The 17,929-nt window shown below is 35.3% G+C and overlaps 1 protein-coding gene across 3 annotated transcripts in view; it reads right to left on the reverse strand.

Annotated features, from left to right (window-relative positions):
- Positions 1 to 2,075, reverse strand: part of LOC140452370 (cytochrome P450 4c3-like) — a 51,292-nt gene extending 49,217 nt beyond the window's left edge. For 2 of the 3 annotated variants that reach the window (XM_072546594.1, XM_072546579.1), the window contains exon 1: positions 1,902 to 2,075. The gene's annotated coding sequence lies outside the window, so the exon portion shown is untranslated. The remainder of the gene's footprint in view (positions 1 to 1,901) is intronic. The other variant, XM_072546586.1, reaches the window with a different exon arrangement.
- Positions 2,076 to 17,929: the final 15,854 nt, after the last annotated feature.

Below are 17,929 nucleotides of genomic sequence, written 5' to 3' on the forward strand. Positions count from 1 at the left end.
GCCCATCTCTCTCACATGCACTATGTGTAAGCTAATGGAAAAAATGATCAACAAACGTCTTTTATGGTATTTTGAAAAACACAAGATTATTCCAAAGGAACAATCTGGCTACCAAAGACAGCGCTCCACAAGGGATAATCTGGTAATACTCCAAACCCATATCTCCAACGCAATAAATTGCAAGCAAGATTTGATAGCAACTATCTTTGATATAGAAGGCGCATTTGATACCATCTCTAGAAATGCAATTCTTGACAAACTTTTGAATGTAACCTTACTGGCAACATATATGCATTTATCAAAAACTTCCTAACATCTAGATCGTTCGGGGTTTCTGTCAATAACTTTCTTTCTTCTCCACACATCCAACATGATGGAGTTCCTCAAGGTTCAGTTTTAAGCACATCCAACGCAACTACTAGTAAAATTCTACAATTAGGAGTAAATGACCTACAAAACAAAGTAGCTTCTCTAGGACTTACCCTCTCCCACTCTAAATCCAAAGTAATTAAATTTAGCAGAAGAATGAGTTCTTTTGATCCTGAAATCATTATCAACAACTTAAAATTACCGGTTGTTGATAATTGCAAAATATTAGGGCTGATATTTGATGCAAGATTAACCTGGAAACAACATATACAGGAACTTAAAGGAGTTTGCCTAAAAAGGTTAAATATAATCAAAACACTCTCACATTATCATTGGGGCGCGGAAGAAACCACGTTACTGAAAGTTTACAGATCACTTATCTGCTCCAAGCTAGACTATGGATGTTTTGTCTATATGTCTAGTACTAAATCAATCTTAAATTCACTAAATACAGTACACAACACAGCTATTCGTCTATGTCTTGGAGCATTCCATTTTAGTCTGGCAGAAAGTCTTTACTGTGAAGCTAATGAACCTCCTCTGTGGCTTAGGCGAGAAAATCTTCTTCTCTCCTATGCTGCTGCAATTTCTTCCAATCCGTCCAATCCAGTATATCATTTAATTACATCATCACACCATCCCCATAACAACCCTTCATGTAACTTAATTATAAATCCTATTCCTAGTCTTCTACAACCGTTACTAAAAGATATAAATTTGTCTGAAACCAGAACTCTACCTTTTTCCAATAATCCATATTGGTCCAACATACTCCCACATTATGATATTTTCCTCACCAAGTTTAACAAAGAAAATACCAGTATTAGTACATTAAGAATTCTCTTTCTAGAACTCTAGAACAAAAATAAATATAACATAGTTCTTTACACTGACGCGTCAAAGACTGAAAGTGGTGTTGGATATTCTGTAACCACTGTACAACAGCCTATCAAACTATCTAAAATTTCTCCTTGGTGTAGCATCCACACTGGTGAACTACTAGCTATCTCACATGCTTTCAAATATGCCCAACAATATCCAAATACACTTATTATATCCATATATATTATATCCATATACTTATCGAATGCCCTTTTTATGCCAAAAATACGCCAACAGCTCGATATCAGTACTAACTTCAAAGAGGTCCTAAACAGCACAGACCAAATCAACAAGGTTATCAAATTCCTCGAGAAAAGTCAACTGCTCAACAAAATATAAATGTTATATTATAAGTTTTTATTATTTTCTCTTTATGTTAAATGTTTTTGTAAACTACTACTTTATGTTAAATGTTAATGTAAACTACATTATTTTGTAATTAATATGATATTACCATGTAAATCGTAACTCGTGTTAATGACCATAGATGTCACATGCACGTTAATTTAAATAAAATAAAAAAAATGTTATAGATAGATATTTAAAAGCTCTTTGTTTCAGATATATACCGTATGATTGCTTTCCTGTTTTAGAATAAAAAATATTTTAATATCTCATAATAATAACACAAGGAAATAAATTGTACGTACCTTAAGTAGACTTTAACTTTTTTGGAACTATTGCTTACCATGCACTAAATCATCGTATTTCTTAGATAATTGTTCCGTTAACAGTTTGAGTATTCGAATAGACGTAGAGAAACAGTACACATTACCGTTTATACATCACACGGGTCGGTCTTCTCCTGCAGCAACTTTTATTCACATTCTCTCTAAAAATCATAGAATACCCCTTCCTCTTGTATAATATATTGTAAATAAATAAGATTAACATACTTGGCTAAATTATGCTGCTAGTTAAGAAAACCGAACAAAACAATTTTTTGTAATTCGTGAAATTTTTAGGGAAATAAATAGATGAACAACTGTCATTCATTAGTTTTTGCAAAACTCTTTTGTTTTTACGTTGTTGGCGTTACTTTTTTTCTCGGGTAGCTGTAGATTTTTTTGCGGATGTGTTAGTTATTGCTCACAGTATTTTAACATTAACGTCACAAATTAGTTGCATCTGTAGTAATCCATTTCACAAGTTAATTTTATCATATTATTGCACATATGGAATAAAGACCAACAAGTCACAAATGGGTATTTATTAATAAATAAAAAAAAAGTATTTTCGTACTTTGATTATATAGGCTGGCCGGACGAAAACGAAACAAAGGCATTATCTGCAACTACGACAACATTTTAGAAAAAACACAGCGATAAGTCAATTTTTTGTTAAACGGGGACACATTTTTCCGGTATTTTCAATTATTTTACTATCATCCCTACATCTAAGCCTAAGGGTAAGAATCACTCCAACAGTTTTTAATGAAAATTGGGTCAAAAAAAATAGTGTTTGAAAGCCCTTGCAATTCCTTATGCAATGGTCTTTAAATTTTTAAATTCAGGCCAACACTTTATTTTATTTATTTTCAGAAGTAGCAGACGTTATTGAGAGAATAATAACATTAAAATAGAAGTGTGTAGGTCATATATCAAGAGTAGGTGATAATCGGTGGACAAAAACAATTTTAGAATGTAGACCTCAAATACAGGCTACAGAAACCTAGGTCGACCCCCTACGAGATTGACCGATGCCATAAACAGAGTGATTCCAAATTGGATTTAAAATCGAACTAAATAGAAAACCATACGAGATGTCTATGTCCATAAGTGGACGTTGGGGGCTAGATAATTAGTATTACTATTATATAAAAAAGTATTTTACAAAAAAACACAAGAACTTTCTTCTTGAAATAACCCAAATAATTAATAGAAAAAGTAATTTTGAAGCATAAAAATATTTTTTTTACAATTTTGTTAAAATGAATAAATGAATCAAATTGTTAAATGAATAAATGAGAAAATATTTTCATTAAAAAAAAATCTCAAATGTTTATTTAAGATTTTTTATTTCTAAGGCTTCAATCATAAATATTTCTGTGTTACAATAAAAATTACATCAAATAATACTAAATCACATTATTTACAACATTAATTTAAGAAGTATATATTAATCATAGATATTTATATTTTACAATAAAAATTACATCAAATAATTAATACTAAATAAATTAAAAATTAAAAAAAAATACAGGAAGGCTACAGGAACTTAATTTCCTTGTGGATTAAAAGAATGGTTTATAAAATTAGATAGTTTATTTAACAATTTATTTATTAAGGTAATACATATGCGTAATGTAGACAAAACGTACATACATACCAATAAAAAAAAGAAATGTTGAAATTCATAAACAAGAAGCAGAGATACAGTTAACAGCTCCTTCGCCCTCAAACCGCTAACACGAATTTTAAAGTCAGCTGATTTTAAATATCACATTTTGAAGCTTTGTGGAAGATTTTATTAAAAGGCAATCTTTTTCGAATTTTGCACATTAAAACTTTAAAGTATGTTCTTTCAAATAACGCTTTTGTTCTTTCCAAATTAGGTCTCTTAATTGTTATAAACAAAGCTACTATCAATTTAAAAAAAGGGACTAATTTCTTACTTTTAAGAGACTTTTTTAAATTTGTAGAAAAATGCAAGATTTCCAAATATGAAAAAATAAATTTATATTTTTTTTGTTGTATAAAATATTAATCGTCACTTGCTGCTCTAAATTATAATAATTAGAAAAATTGACATTGGATTAGCCCTGTGGATATTTTCTATGAAAGGTCCATATAAAACAAAAACTGGGTAATGAAATTGATAAAATGTTAAAACAGTAGATCATAAAAGGGTATGATTTTCAATACATATCTCCTATTTTTATGGTTAAAAAAGTAATGGAGATTTGCGTTTATGTTTCTTCTTCTTCTTCAGTGCCTTATCCGGTCCGGATGTTGGCGATCATCAAGGCTATCATGGTTTTGTTGACTACTCTGCGAAATAACTCCACCGAGGCCATCCCAAACTATTGTCGGAGGTTTTTCAACCACGAGATACGACGGCGTCCCTGTCCTCTCCTGCCAAATACTTTACTCTGCATAGCAAGTTGAAGAATTCGATATTTTTCTTCGTTCCTCATCACTTGACCGAAGTACTCAAGCTTACGTTGTTTCACTAAATTAAAAACTTATTTTTCTTTTGGCATGCGCTGTAGGACCTCAACGTTGGTGACATGGTCCACATACGATATTTTTAGTATCTTCCTGTAGATCCACATCTCGAAGGCTTCGATCCGCTTTTATGTGGCTTGCGTTAGTGTCCAGCCTTCAACTCCATATAGTAACATTTATGTAACATTTATGTTTGGATGCGAAAAATTATTAATTAATATACTGTATGTGAATAAGGGACACTTTTAAATAAAGAATCAATTTTTGGGAAAATAACGGAATCACATATTTTTATTAAAATATATTTCAAGCATAGTTTTTGGCTAATGACTCTTGCGGAGAATTGTAGAGATTATACAGTTTTTTCTGTAGAAAGGATAGTTTCTAGATTTTGAGTGGTATCTTTGGTGTATATCAAGTTTTTGGCATGCGAGTACATAACATGATTAATCTGACCTTTAAAGTCATCTAGAATATGTAAAAATAGTACTAGAAGTATTATATATAGTTGACAAGGTGTTCATTTTTTCAATGAGAAGTCAAATATTTAGGATTTAAATTTGAGACTAACAAATTTCAGAACGTTACGGGGATTTATTGGACTTATTAATTACTCTTAATTATTAATTACTCTTAAAAACTGATGCCTGATACCCCAAAATAACTAGCCTTGATTTACCTTTTAATGATAAATATAAACTTAAAATGGATGAGGAATAAGCAAATACTTCTCATTAGTTTGAAAGACAAATTTTCCAGTGGAGTCAAAGTAAGCTATCCCATCTATACATTGCCGTTATAGTAAGAACAGATGCTTCGATCCATCATTTTTTTGCTGTGGCCAAAGTACAGGCACAGAAAGAGATACCGATATACTAGAGTAGTAAAAACTCATGCAAGAAAATAGAGCATGTCGAAATTAAAATGTGCCAGTGTACTTTTTCGCCACAACAAATTAAGATTTTATTTAGTGGTTTCCAAATTTACCGTGGAAATAGATCATGCTACTTTAATTAATATCATGAAGAATAGACTAGTTAACAATATAATACATAAGGGAATAGTATTGCTGCAAGACTATTATCTCTAATTTAAATAAATTAAAGGCAAAGATAACATCATCGCCTACGCGACGCTCTGACTATTAGTGAAAATTTCCTGACAAAAGAAATAAGTAGAAATCAGTAGAATAAGGAGGATAATCTTTATTCCATGAGAGAAGTCAGAAGAGATCTACATTAGAAGAGTCAACTTTATATCCCACATAAGACATTTTTTGGTGTTTAGCAATTCTCTATCTTTCTTGACCCTCTCTAGTACTTCCTTATTAGGTTTTTTGGTGTTCAAGGTATCTTCAGCATCCTTTATGACAGTTCCCAAAAATTTGTGAACTCTTTAAACTTAGACTCCATTTAATTGAAAGTCTGCATCTGGATGTGTGTTGCGACTGAAGACTAAAAATTTGGATTTGTTTGAGTTTATTTTAATGCTCATTTCTTCCACCACTTCGTGAATACAATTAAGCAGAATTTGGAGACCTTTAATATTTTCTGGCAGAATTACTGTATTGTCCACGCATCTAATTACATTAATTAGTTCGCCATTGATTTTTATTCCATATGGATTTTGGATTCTAGTATAGATTTTTAATGACACGAATATCTTTGCCATCTATTCTATAATGGCCAATTCAAAAATGTCATACAATATTATTATTATTATTTTATGACTAATCTTCCATTAAAAAGAAAGAGAAACAAAGCACCAGTGAAATTATGGTTTTCTTCAAAGGCAAGAAAGCAAATTAATGTAGCAATTTTTCTTTGATTTGATGTATCAGTATTTGCTTATGGTTTTATGTACTATAGAAAACATATGTTTAGACAATACATGTTTCCTTCGCTTCTTTTCTATTTGTTCTCAGGTTTTTTTAGCGTTTTACGTCATTCTTTTGATTTCGTTGACTTTGTATATTTGTTGTTTATAGAAGAATCCTGAAATTATCATGGACCGAGCATGTAACAAAGAACGAAGTCATGAGAAGAGTTAACAAAAGAATGGAAATATTGGAAACCATCAAGACATGAAAGTTGCAATGCCTGGGGCATGTTATGCGTAATGAAAAAGGCGAAGAATCTCATAGTTGCGTAACTTGAGGGAATGTTGCCGATGCAATCAATCGAACTATTCAGAGCGGCACCATCTAAGATCAGAATAGCCATGATTATTGCTAACCTCCGTCGCGGAGATGGCACGTAAAGAAGAAGATATATATTTGTTAAGCTCTTTGCATTTACTTTTTTAGGAGATATTTTTTGCTTTAGCTACTAGATTTTTTAATTCTCTGTTTGATCTAGCATATGTTTGAATTTGAGTCATTTATATGTAATCACTTTTCATATGCTTGTTTCTTGTTGCGTACTGCATTAGCGATATCATTTGTATCCCAGAATAACGCATTTTTTCCCCTGTGATCGGGCCAAACGCTTCATAATCTGATTCATTGAATTTATCAGTTATCTCTTGGTAGGTACTCTGAGCTAAGGAGTAGATCAGATTGATTATTTTTGACTAACGTACATAAAAATAGATAATAAAAACACGTACTAGTATGTACGTTTCTGATTTTGGTATAACAGTCAATAGTTGACTTGATGTTTCCCATTTTCATTTATTTTTATATTCAAATATTTTCCGACGACTTTGACATTGGTTTTTTTTTGTCCGAGCATTAACATTTCCCAATAGCACAATTTCTTGGTTATTTATATTTTCAAAAAGTTCTGATATTTGGAAATCTACTTTAGGACTATATGTGACTACCATATGGTCGGAAATCGTATTTCATTCGGTATCACTAATTTCATTTATTATGTTAGTATGTCCTCATCTAATCGTTATGATGCTCAAGTTTACTCGCTGTCTGTAATATCCTATAATCGCCTTTGTCCTTATAGCTATATCCAAAAAAGGGAGGTACAGTAAGAACCTCCATGTTCTGTGATTCCAAGGCAAGCAAGTCTTTGTATTTAGCTTTGTTGAAGGATGATGCTTTTTTGCTGCACCTTTGGCCATAATATTATCGACGCATATAAATTTATTAATTTTACCCATATTATGTGTCAAAAAGCTTCCACGTTTCAATTTATTTACTTTTTCTTTTTCTACTTTCGTGGAACTATTTTTTTCTTACGATAGTTTTTTATCTCCACTACAAATAATTTGTAGTAACTTGTAATTATAGCAATAAAAAATTCTAGATAACCCTAGACCATCCCGACAGGTATTTATTTAGTTATACCTCATTTTAAACCTGTCATAGATAATATATGTCCATAGGACATTCTCTTTTAACTACTAGCGACGTATCGTGTCAGAGACTCGGAAATGAAAACTTTTCCACCATCTGTTCTGCTTTGAGTGGAAGCGACCACAGGCTCATAGGTCACAGGCTTACAGTCTCAGATCCTCACGGGTAGACGCTTGTCAAGTTTGTAATCAAATAGCACATAAATGGTTGAAATTCATAAACGTACTTAAAAAAGGTAATAAAAATTCTCTGTGAAACAAAACCCGTTATTGATTAATTAAAAGTTGATTGTATATTTGTTTGAAAAAAAAAGCAGAATAATTAATGTCTATTCTATTTCCGCAGGCAATTTTGTTATCTATTATTTTACTTAAAGTCTAATTTACATAAGCTTCCGAATATGTTTCAATTAACAAAATGATTAACGTTTTTATAAGCTCTTAATTAGTGAGTAAAAATCTTCACAAAAGTTAATCCACAGGTCCGTATTTATAACAAAATTATAATTTTAATTACTAACTTACAAACGAAATAACGAACGTTTGTAACAAGACTGCAGGCAACGGCGAAATATCAAACGAATTACTGAAATATTGTGGAGCAACAATAAACAACATGAATTAATAAAAGAAAGGAGAACTAGCGAAAATTAACAACTAAAATTTAACAACATAAAGCAGATTACTGAAAAATTACTAGAGTATAATAAATCAGCATTTATGTGTCTAATTGACTTGTCTAAATGACAGAAGGCATTTGACAGAGTAGGACTCAAAGGTGTTATTCATTTTCTATATAATGGAGAAGTTACACAAGATATCATAAAAACTATTAAAAACATCTACCAAAACAACAAAATGAATGTTAGAATAGATGAACAACTTACAGAACCTATAGACATAGGTAGTGGAATAAGACAGGAGGACTCAATAAGCAATATGCGCTTCAATTTAATCATGCATGAAATCATCAAAAGTGTCAACAAAGGCAGACGATACAGAATGGGAAAAAGAAACAAAAATACTCTGTTAAACAGATGACACAATAGTAATAGCGCAAGATGGAGATAGTCTGCAAAGACTAGTTTACAGATTTAACAGAAGAGCAAAAGAATTTAATATGACAATCTCAACACAGAAAACTAAAAAAAATAGTAAACAGTGCACATAACCAGTATTAAACAAGTAATGGAAATAAAATACCTTGGAATTACACTGTGCAGTGGCAGGGTAGCTTTTAACACTATACATATAGCGAAACCGATATATTAACACTGAGATAAAGTAAAAAATTTATAAAGCCAGTGTATGTAAGAAACAAGATCCGAAACAACAACACAAAGACTACTGGAAACGACAGAGATCAGAGTACTAAAAAGAATTACAGGAAATACGCTGAGAGATCCAAAGAGAAGCGAAGACATTAGGCAAAAATGTAACGTAGAATGTATAAACGAATGGAAACTAAACAAAAAAAATAGAATGGACTAATCACATAAGCTGAATTGGGGAGACCCGTGTGGATTAAATAGCAAGTGACAACCCTTCTTAGAGGTATCAGTCTGCAAATGAATAAGCAGAATTTCTTAAAAAGGGTAAGAGGAAGAAAGAGAACAATATAGCATATTAGTTCCAACATCTCATCGGACTCCAACATCACATGGTGATCTTGCATTAAGTTAAAGAAAGGAATCTTCTGATCTGCATAGAAATAAGAGAAGAAGAAGAGAACTGGACAATGAAAAGCCCTATAACCCACCAAAAAATCTCTCTAAGATGGGAAACCACCAAAATAAAGAGAAGAAAGAGCAGATCTTCATTAACCAAGCAGGCAACAGTGGAGGTGCAAAAACAGAAACCATGAAACGGGTAGAGTACCCATCCCCGAAATATTGTGTGTTGCAGTATTCGCGATAGTCTTTACCATTACAAGATGAACGCTGTAACGACAATAAAAGAGACAATGTCGACGCCACAGCCGCCAAGAGGTTTTTAAATTCTCAGAATTGCAGAAGTTTAACGCGTCCAGTCCTAAACCCAATGCGGACCTAAAGTCAATGAGCAGAGACATAGGTACGTGACTATTTATGTGAGTAAACCTTACTTTAATATGGTACAGTTTAACAATAATTAAAATAACAAAAACAATTAAAATTTTGAGTTACCTTTGAATAAAAATTACGGAATTAATTACATTGTCTAAGCATAAATACATTTTTTTTTTCTAGAAAAACTTGTATTATTTAATTAACAAATAAGAATATTTAATTGTACGTAGATATGTATATAAAGATATTTATTGCACTCTTTATATTCCCAAAAAAATACTTTTTTTTTTTAAATTAGGTTACAATATTACAAGCTACAAATACTAAAGCTAATAATAATAAATAATTGTTTTCTGCTTCTTTTATATCTTCAGTTGTTGGCTTTTGCTGACTTCTCATAGTCGAGGAACTTCTATCACCTTCTTCCTTCTTCTTATGGTTTAGACTTCGACCTTGAAGTCTTAGTTAGTTCGGCTATTAGTTCTTTTAACATCTGACTCTGGGCAGGATGCAGTTTGTCCAAAAAAAAAAACAATTTGGAAATTCTTTTTTGTTTCCTTCTTCCTTCTTGCCATTCTACTAATGTGTTCGTTCCACTCATGTTTCCTCATTTGGATTTTTTTACTGATATTATCATATTGTATTTCTTCTATCCTCTGCCATTCTACTAATGTGTTCGTTCCACTCATGTTTCCTCATTTGGATTTTTTTGCTGATATTATCATATTGTATTTCTTGGCTATTGTATTGAAGATATGTGTTAATCTTTGGAGCCCGTCTACTTTTTTTGTTTCCTAATTGGGATAATGATTAGAAAAGCTGAATTAAGTAAGAATATAACAACAACTGTGGTTCTTAATCCTATCGATAGCTGGAGTAGTACATCTATTGCTTTTAAAGGATGGATTTAACCATATGTGTCTCTGGGATTTTTAATATCCCAATTTTCGTCTTGTAGTCGGTAATTCGTTATATTGGACCAATATTTGGGATTGAAATATCTTGGAACTTTTTTTTGTCGAAATGGATTTCTTTAATTGTTATTGCTTCTTCTGTCATTAGGATACTGGTCGATTTAATCTCTAGTTACTGGATTTTCATTGGATAAACTATTCCTAGCGATATGGCTTTGCTAGTTTCTTGGAAAAAGTTCCTCATAACTTGAATTTTAGTGCAGTTATTTACATCGGGTATAGTACATTGAGATTATACATGGCTGGAACAGACTATGTTGTATCTTTGTCCAACATATGTGTCGAACCATTTTGTCGTTAACGTAATACTTTGTAGGTGATAGTATCATGACATAATCTTTATTTGGGATTCAGTAGATCTTAAAGGTTGTTTAAGGATTTTCATAGAGTATTAGGATTTTGATTATTATGAGTATTGTATTTGGAGTTACACAAACTTAAATTTTAGATGAGTCAATAAGTCGGTTCGTTATTAATAAGAATTAAATTTCTATGATAAATTTTTAGATTTGATTTGAGATCTTCTAATTCTTTTAAAGTGAATAATGTAGATAATGATAGTAAAGATATTTGTCATATTTAATTCAGATAAAGTAATAGTTTCATTTTAGGTATATATTCTAAAAGCTTATCGAATCTTGTATTAGAATATTTTCCACAAGAAATTTCATTAAAATTTTTTTTGTAATTTCGTTTTCTTTATTTTCTATCAAAATTATGTGCGATTTTAATAGGTTCAAGTCGGAATCGTCTGGATTACCTGAGACATATTTAAAGGTGATGCGGAGACATTTTTTGCTGTTTACGGGTCATTTTATGTATAACATACCAATACCATAACTAGTGAGTGCCAGAATGAGATGTCTGAGGGATTTAGACCTTTGACACTTCGTTCCGTCACCACTCTGTCACACCAGCGATCAGGATGGAATCACCGGTTAAGGCAAACATCTCTCCTGATGCCCTGCTATCACCCGATTTCCATTCTTTCTCCGACACATTCATCGAGCGAGGCTGCCATCTCTCTCGCGTCGTCTATCTCTCATTCCGTCTTATTTCGGCATGCAACAGTTCGAACCCCACCGAGGTGCTACTCGCTTATTTTAAGTGCGAGTTCCCTCTCCTCTCATTGTTTTAAAGAAAGCAGCTCCCTGATAAATTTGTGGATCCGTGTCCACCACCACTCATCCCTCATCATTTTCTCCACCATTTCTCTCACGAAATCAAACATTCCGCAGTTACACTCTCTTACAAACCTCTCTCTTTCATCCGCCCAACGCTCACACTCCAACATCGTGTGTGTCACAGTATCCGATAGACCACAGTAAAGACTAATCGGACTGAGCCCTTCTAAACCTGAAAAGGTGCAAAAGCTGCCATGGCCAGTGAGCATTTGCGTCAGATAATAATCCAGCTGCCTATGCCCACAGTCCACCCAGCTTCAAAGATTCGGGATTAGTGACTTCGACTAATCCGCCATATCATGTGTTGCCTCCCACTCTTGCTGCCACTGACCGATTGAAACTAATCTCTCTGCCAGTCTTATCTCATTCATCTCTTGCTCTCCAATGTTCCGCCCTCTACGACAATGAATCCTGTTTCACCTGCCAGCACAGGTAAAAGAACGCAACCGGTGATCACCCAAAGAGCGGCAGCTAACACAGTCCTGTAGGCACATGCTACCCGCAGCCGACTAGTTCTGTTCACGCGTACCATGAACCTCTGGAAAGTTGGTATTTCTAACGCCTCACTCCAGACTGTGGCGGCGTAGAGGATGACATACTGCATAACACCGTGAAGCGCCCTTCTCCATTTAGATTTGGGTCCACCAATATTGGGCATTATCCTCCCAAGTGCAACCGTCCTCTGAATAGCTCTGCGGGTCACCATCCTCAAATGTTCCCCCCAACTTCAACCCTGGTGAAATACTACAGCCTCTGTCTTATCCTCCACGAGAGATAAACCATCACCAGCATAGCAAGGTCATCCACAAATGCGAAGGGGGTCATACATTCCCCATTTTCTCAGTTTAAGACCCCATCATATGTCGGACCCAGGACGGAGCCCTGAGGGACTCCAGCCGTTACATTCACCATCACACAATTTTCCACCACTATCTTCCTCTCGGAAAGATAATCACCGACCATATTCTTCAGATACCCAGGACAGTTCCTTGCTTACACAGAACTCATTACGTGAACCCATTGCATTGTATTGTTACGATAAATATTATGGCGCACAAAACTGTAAATATATTATTTATAATTCTTTATTATTCCAGTATTTTCTCCGAGCCGCTATAAAAACCAGTCTGGATTCCCGTTCATTGGAGGCAATTCAGGTCAACACCGCTGCGACCGGTCTTTCCCCATGTTCGAGCCAATTAATGTCTGCTTCGAGGGAATTCCAGACGGCATTTTATATTTTTTAATGAGGGAACTTAGTGCTGAGAACAGTTAGTCGAAAATAAATTGTTGTATCGAATAAATTGTGTAATAAAGTAATACAAATTATTGTGTTTTTAGTGAATTAGAATAAGTGTAGAAGACTGTAATAAATTAGAATAAGTGGAAATAAAGATTAAATAAACTAAGTGTTAGAACATTTTAATAATAAATAAAGACAATAAATTAGATTTAATAAAAATAAAACAATTGGTGTCAAAAGTGAAATATAAAATAAATAGTGAAAATGGCTACGATTTATGAGCTCACAGTTACGAATTTAAGAAGACATCTCGAGGATAGAGAATTAGCTTCTACCGGAAAAAAGGCTGAGTTAGTCCAACGACTAAAGAACGCTTTAAAAGAAGAGGGTTTTGATCCAGAAACTTATATATTTGAAGATGCTGTCATCTCATCGATTTCGAAATTAGAGAACAAAGTTCCTGGTGACAACGCATCGTTGGAGAACAAAGTTTCTGGAGATATTTCCAAAGTTTCTGGTGATGTGGCCAAAGTTTATGGTGACATCGCATCATCAGAGAACAAAGTTTCTGGCGATATTTTGACAAAAAGAGATGAAAAGGAAGATAGAGGAAACAGGGACAGCGGAGAGAGGATACAATCCAATTACAGTGGAGACAAAAGAGGACAAAATGTAAGTTGGAAACACGGCCGAAATTTAAAGGAAGTGGAGGTTCTGTTCATGTTAAAGTCCCAACTTTCGACGGAAAATCATCATGGAACAACTACATGAAACAGTTCGAATCAGCAGCAAGAGCGAATGGATAGTCTGAAAAAGAAAAGGCTGTAAACCTGACTATCGCTCTTCGAGGAGATGCCTTAGATGTGCTTCATACCATAGCCGTAGAGGAGATGGATGATTTTGAACAACTTAAGAAGAGGTTAAATATGCGATATGGCCACGAACATTTGGAGCATGTATATCAGTCTCAGCTTAAAAATCGAAGATAGAAGAAAGACGAGGCTCTTTAAGAATATGAGGTAGATATTGCCAAATTAGTACGATCGATATGCTTATCCAACAGCTCACGAAGACATGATGGAAAAGCTGGCCGTACAAACGTTTATTGATGGTCTTCGTGATCATGAAATGAAGAGAACACTGCGATTAGCTCGTCACAAGACGCTGGTTAATGTCTTATTAACCGCCACCCTCAAATGCGAGTCAGCTACGCAGGCCTCTGGCGGGTACAGTAAAATTAGGACTGTAAAAGAGAAAGGAGATGAAGATAAACTTGACCAGCTCGTTAATATGATAAAAAGTATGACATACAAGAAAACGAAGACCATAAGATGCTGGAATTGTGGCGAAATAGGACACGTACGAAGTTCATGTAAGCACCCTAGGTACGACGCAAATCAAGAAACTCACCATCAGGAAAACTAGAACGGGTCGGCCTTAGGGGGCAGCTTCGACCGGGAACTTTTCCAAAGACCCTCTCATACTAATAGCTTCTTTGAAATGTCGTGAAGATAGTGTATATGTAGATGGAGAAATAAATGGTAAAAAGCATACGTTGTTGGTAGATACCCGAGCGACCAGAACCATTATACGTCCAACGGTTATAAACAGCCGTAAGAAACTGTTATCAACGAGGTTGCGATTTCAGACCGCTCCAGGTGAAAATGCCAACATTCATGGAGAAATCCGGGTACAATTAGGAATTGGAGCAGAAAAGTTCGTCCATACTGTTATAGTTGCTGATATCGAAGAGGATGTTATATTAGAAATGGACGTAATGAATATGCATGGATTCCAATTGGATTTTTAAAATAAGGTAATCAAAGTTGGCAACGGGGAGGTATTTCTTCATCCACATAATGGCAATACTGTGCAAGCAGCCGTTAAAGAAGATACAGTCATGCCTGCGAGAAGTGAAACGATTATAGTAGAGCGGCTACAATGAATTGTGGACGAAGGGACACCTGTTATGATGGAGCCTTGGAACCATGACGACGAGGTTGGCTGAGGAATCATAATTGGAAAGGAATTTATGACTTCGGCTAAAGAAATATCTGTGAGACTTATCAATGTCAATGACTATCCAGTGACCATCAAGAAAGAGACGAAAGTAGGAACTTGTGTATCTGTGACATCCATAATCCATCAGGCGACAACATCTGATAATTCCAACGACAAATTCGACCAAATGGTTGCAGTTGCGGGACAGTCTCTAAATCAGATGGAGAAAAGGAAATTAAGGGAATTTCTTCGGCAGTATCGTGATATTTTTGTACCGAAAGGAGGAAAGACGGGAAGAACTACCGTTGTTAAGCATAAAATTGATACTGGTAATGCTAAGCCAATTCGTCAAATAGCTCGATGATTACCACAGGCGAAAAGAGAGGAAGCTGAAACGATTGTTCAGGAAATGAAGAAAGACGGGGTGATAGAACTTTTTACGAGCCCCTGAGTCTCTCCGGTGGTCCTGGTTAAGAAGAAAGACGGAACGAGGTTCTGTGTGGATTACCGTTTGCTGGACAACTTTACCAAGAAAGATAGTTATCCTCTGCCTCGGATCGACGACACGTTGGACACATTGGCTGGAAGTAAATTGTTTTCTACTTCGGATTTAAAATCTGGATACTGGGGTAGAAATGAACCCAGTAGTCTTGGGGGAGACATTTGAAGATCATCTGAAGAATTTAGAAAACGTTTTTAATCGACTTAAAGCTGCCTGTTTAATGTTAAACCCCAAGAAGTGCCAGCTGTTTCAAGGTAAAGTCAATTATCTGGGTCCTATAGTCAGTAAAGAAGGAGTGGCCGTGGATAAGGGAAAAATCGATCCCATCAAGGAATGGCCAGTACCAACTGACAAACATCAAGTCAGAAGTTTTCTTGGACTATGTGCTTACTACCGGAGGTTTATTAAGAAATTGGCAGATATCGCTAAGCCATTAACGCGACTCACAGAGGAAGCAAGAGATTACTGTTGGGATACAGACTGCCAAAATGCCTTTGAGATCTTGAAAAGGCATTTAATTAACAGCACCAATTTTAGGGTATCCACTACCAGAAGGAGAGTGTATCTTAGATACAGATGCAAGTAATGTGGAAATTGGAGGAGTGCTATCTCAGATTTAAGGAGGACAGGAAAGAGTCCTTGGATATTTTAGTAAAGTTCTCTTAAAACCTGAGCGAAATTATTGCGTTACGAGAAGAGAACTTCTAGCAGTAGTGAAATCGTTAGAGCATTTCTATCAATACATATATGGAAGGAAGTTTTTAATCCGAACCGACCATGCCGCCCTTAAGGGGTTGATGCAGTTTCAGAATCCAGAGGGTCAGATAGCCAGATAGATTGAACGACTCCAAGAATACGATTTCAAGATTAAGCACCATGCCGGAGTTAGCCACAGAAACGCTGATTATATTTCCAGAAGGCCATGCCCAGCAGAGTGTTCCCACTGCAACAAAACGGAATCCAGGGAAACAGCAGCGCTAAGAACAACGATGATCAACGGCGACTGGACGCCTACCAAGATAAGGGAAGAACAAGAGAGAGATCCAGTTGTACAGAAAATTCGAAAATGGAAAGAGGAAAACCGTCGACCACCTTGGCAAGAAATATCAAACCTTTGCTCAGTAGTTAGGACGTATTGGGCCCAGTGGGACTCATTTATCCTGGAAGATGGCTTGCTCAAACGAGTACTGGAAAATGATGACGGTTCAGGAGAAGAGAAAACAGTTGGTGATCTTAAAGAGCAGAATAGCCGAAGTACTTCGTCAGTTACACTACAGTCCATCAGGAGGGCATTTCGGTGTAAAGAAAACCATTCAGCGAATTCGGGAACGGTTTTATAGGATGAACAGCTCCGACGACGTAAAGGACTGGTGTAAGAAATGTACTATTTGTGCTACGAGTAACGGGCCTCACCGAAAAAGGAGAGCTCCTATGAGAGAATATAATGTTGAAAGCCTGTTTGAAAGAATAGCTTTGGACATCGCTGGGCCATTTCCAGAAAGTTAAAATGCAGGTAAGTACAGGTTGGTAGTAATGGATTACTTTACTAAGTGGGTCGAGATTTACGCACTTCTAGATCAGATGGCCGCCACCGTTGCAGATAAGTTGATCCGAGAATATATCAGTCGATTTGGAGTGCATTTGGAGATCCATTTGACAAAGCATTAAATCATCAGCGAGACTGGGACCAATATCTTCCGTTCTTTACAATGGACTACAGATCTGCTGTTAACGAATCAACAGGCCAGACACCAGCCAGAGTTTTATTCAGATGCGAGATGCGACTACCTTGTGATCTAGAGTTTGGGTGTCGACCTGGGGAATATGTAGCAGGTGAAGAATATGTGATTGAATTACGAAGAAGAATGGACGATGTACATGAGTTGGTCCATTCCCATTTTCAGATGGCTAGCGGTCGAATGAAGAAACGGTACAATACACAAGCCGAAAAGGGGTGCTTTAAGAAGAACGACAAAGTCTGTTCCCAAATCCCAAAAAGCGAAAAGGTTGTTCTCCCAAATTGCAGCAGTTTTGGGAAGGTCCATACCTCATTATGGAGAAGATCAACGACGTCATCTACCGAATAAGCAAGATTCCAAGGGGAAAACTGATAATAGTACACCATAACCTTCTGGCGTCTTTCAAAGGCGACCACGACGTAGATGAAGAAGTGGGAGTAAACCAAGTCCAAGATGTGTCTGACCTCACGTTTGAGGAATTCTTGGGTGCCTATGGAGGTACCGGTAAAGC

The sequence above is a fragment of the Diabrotica undecimpunctata genome, chromosome 1, assembly GCF_040954645.1.
Source record: "Diabrotica undecimpunctata isolate CICGRU chromosome 1, icDiaUnde3, whole genome shotgun sequence".
In the NCBI taxonomy this organism is placed as follows: domain Eukaryota; kingdom Metazoa; phylum Arthropoda; class Insecta; order Coleoptera; family Chrysomelidae; genus Diabrotica; species Diabrotica undecimpunctata.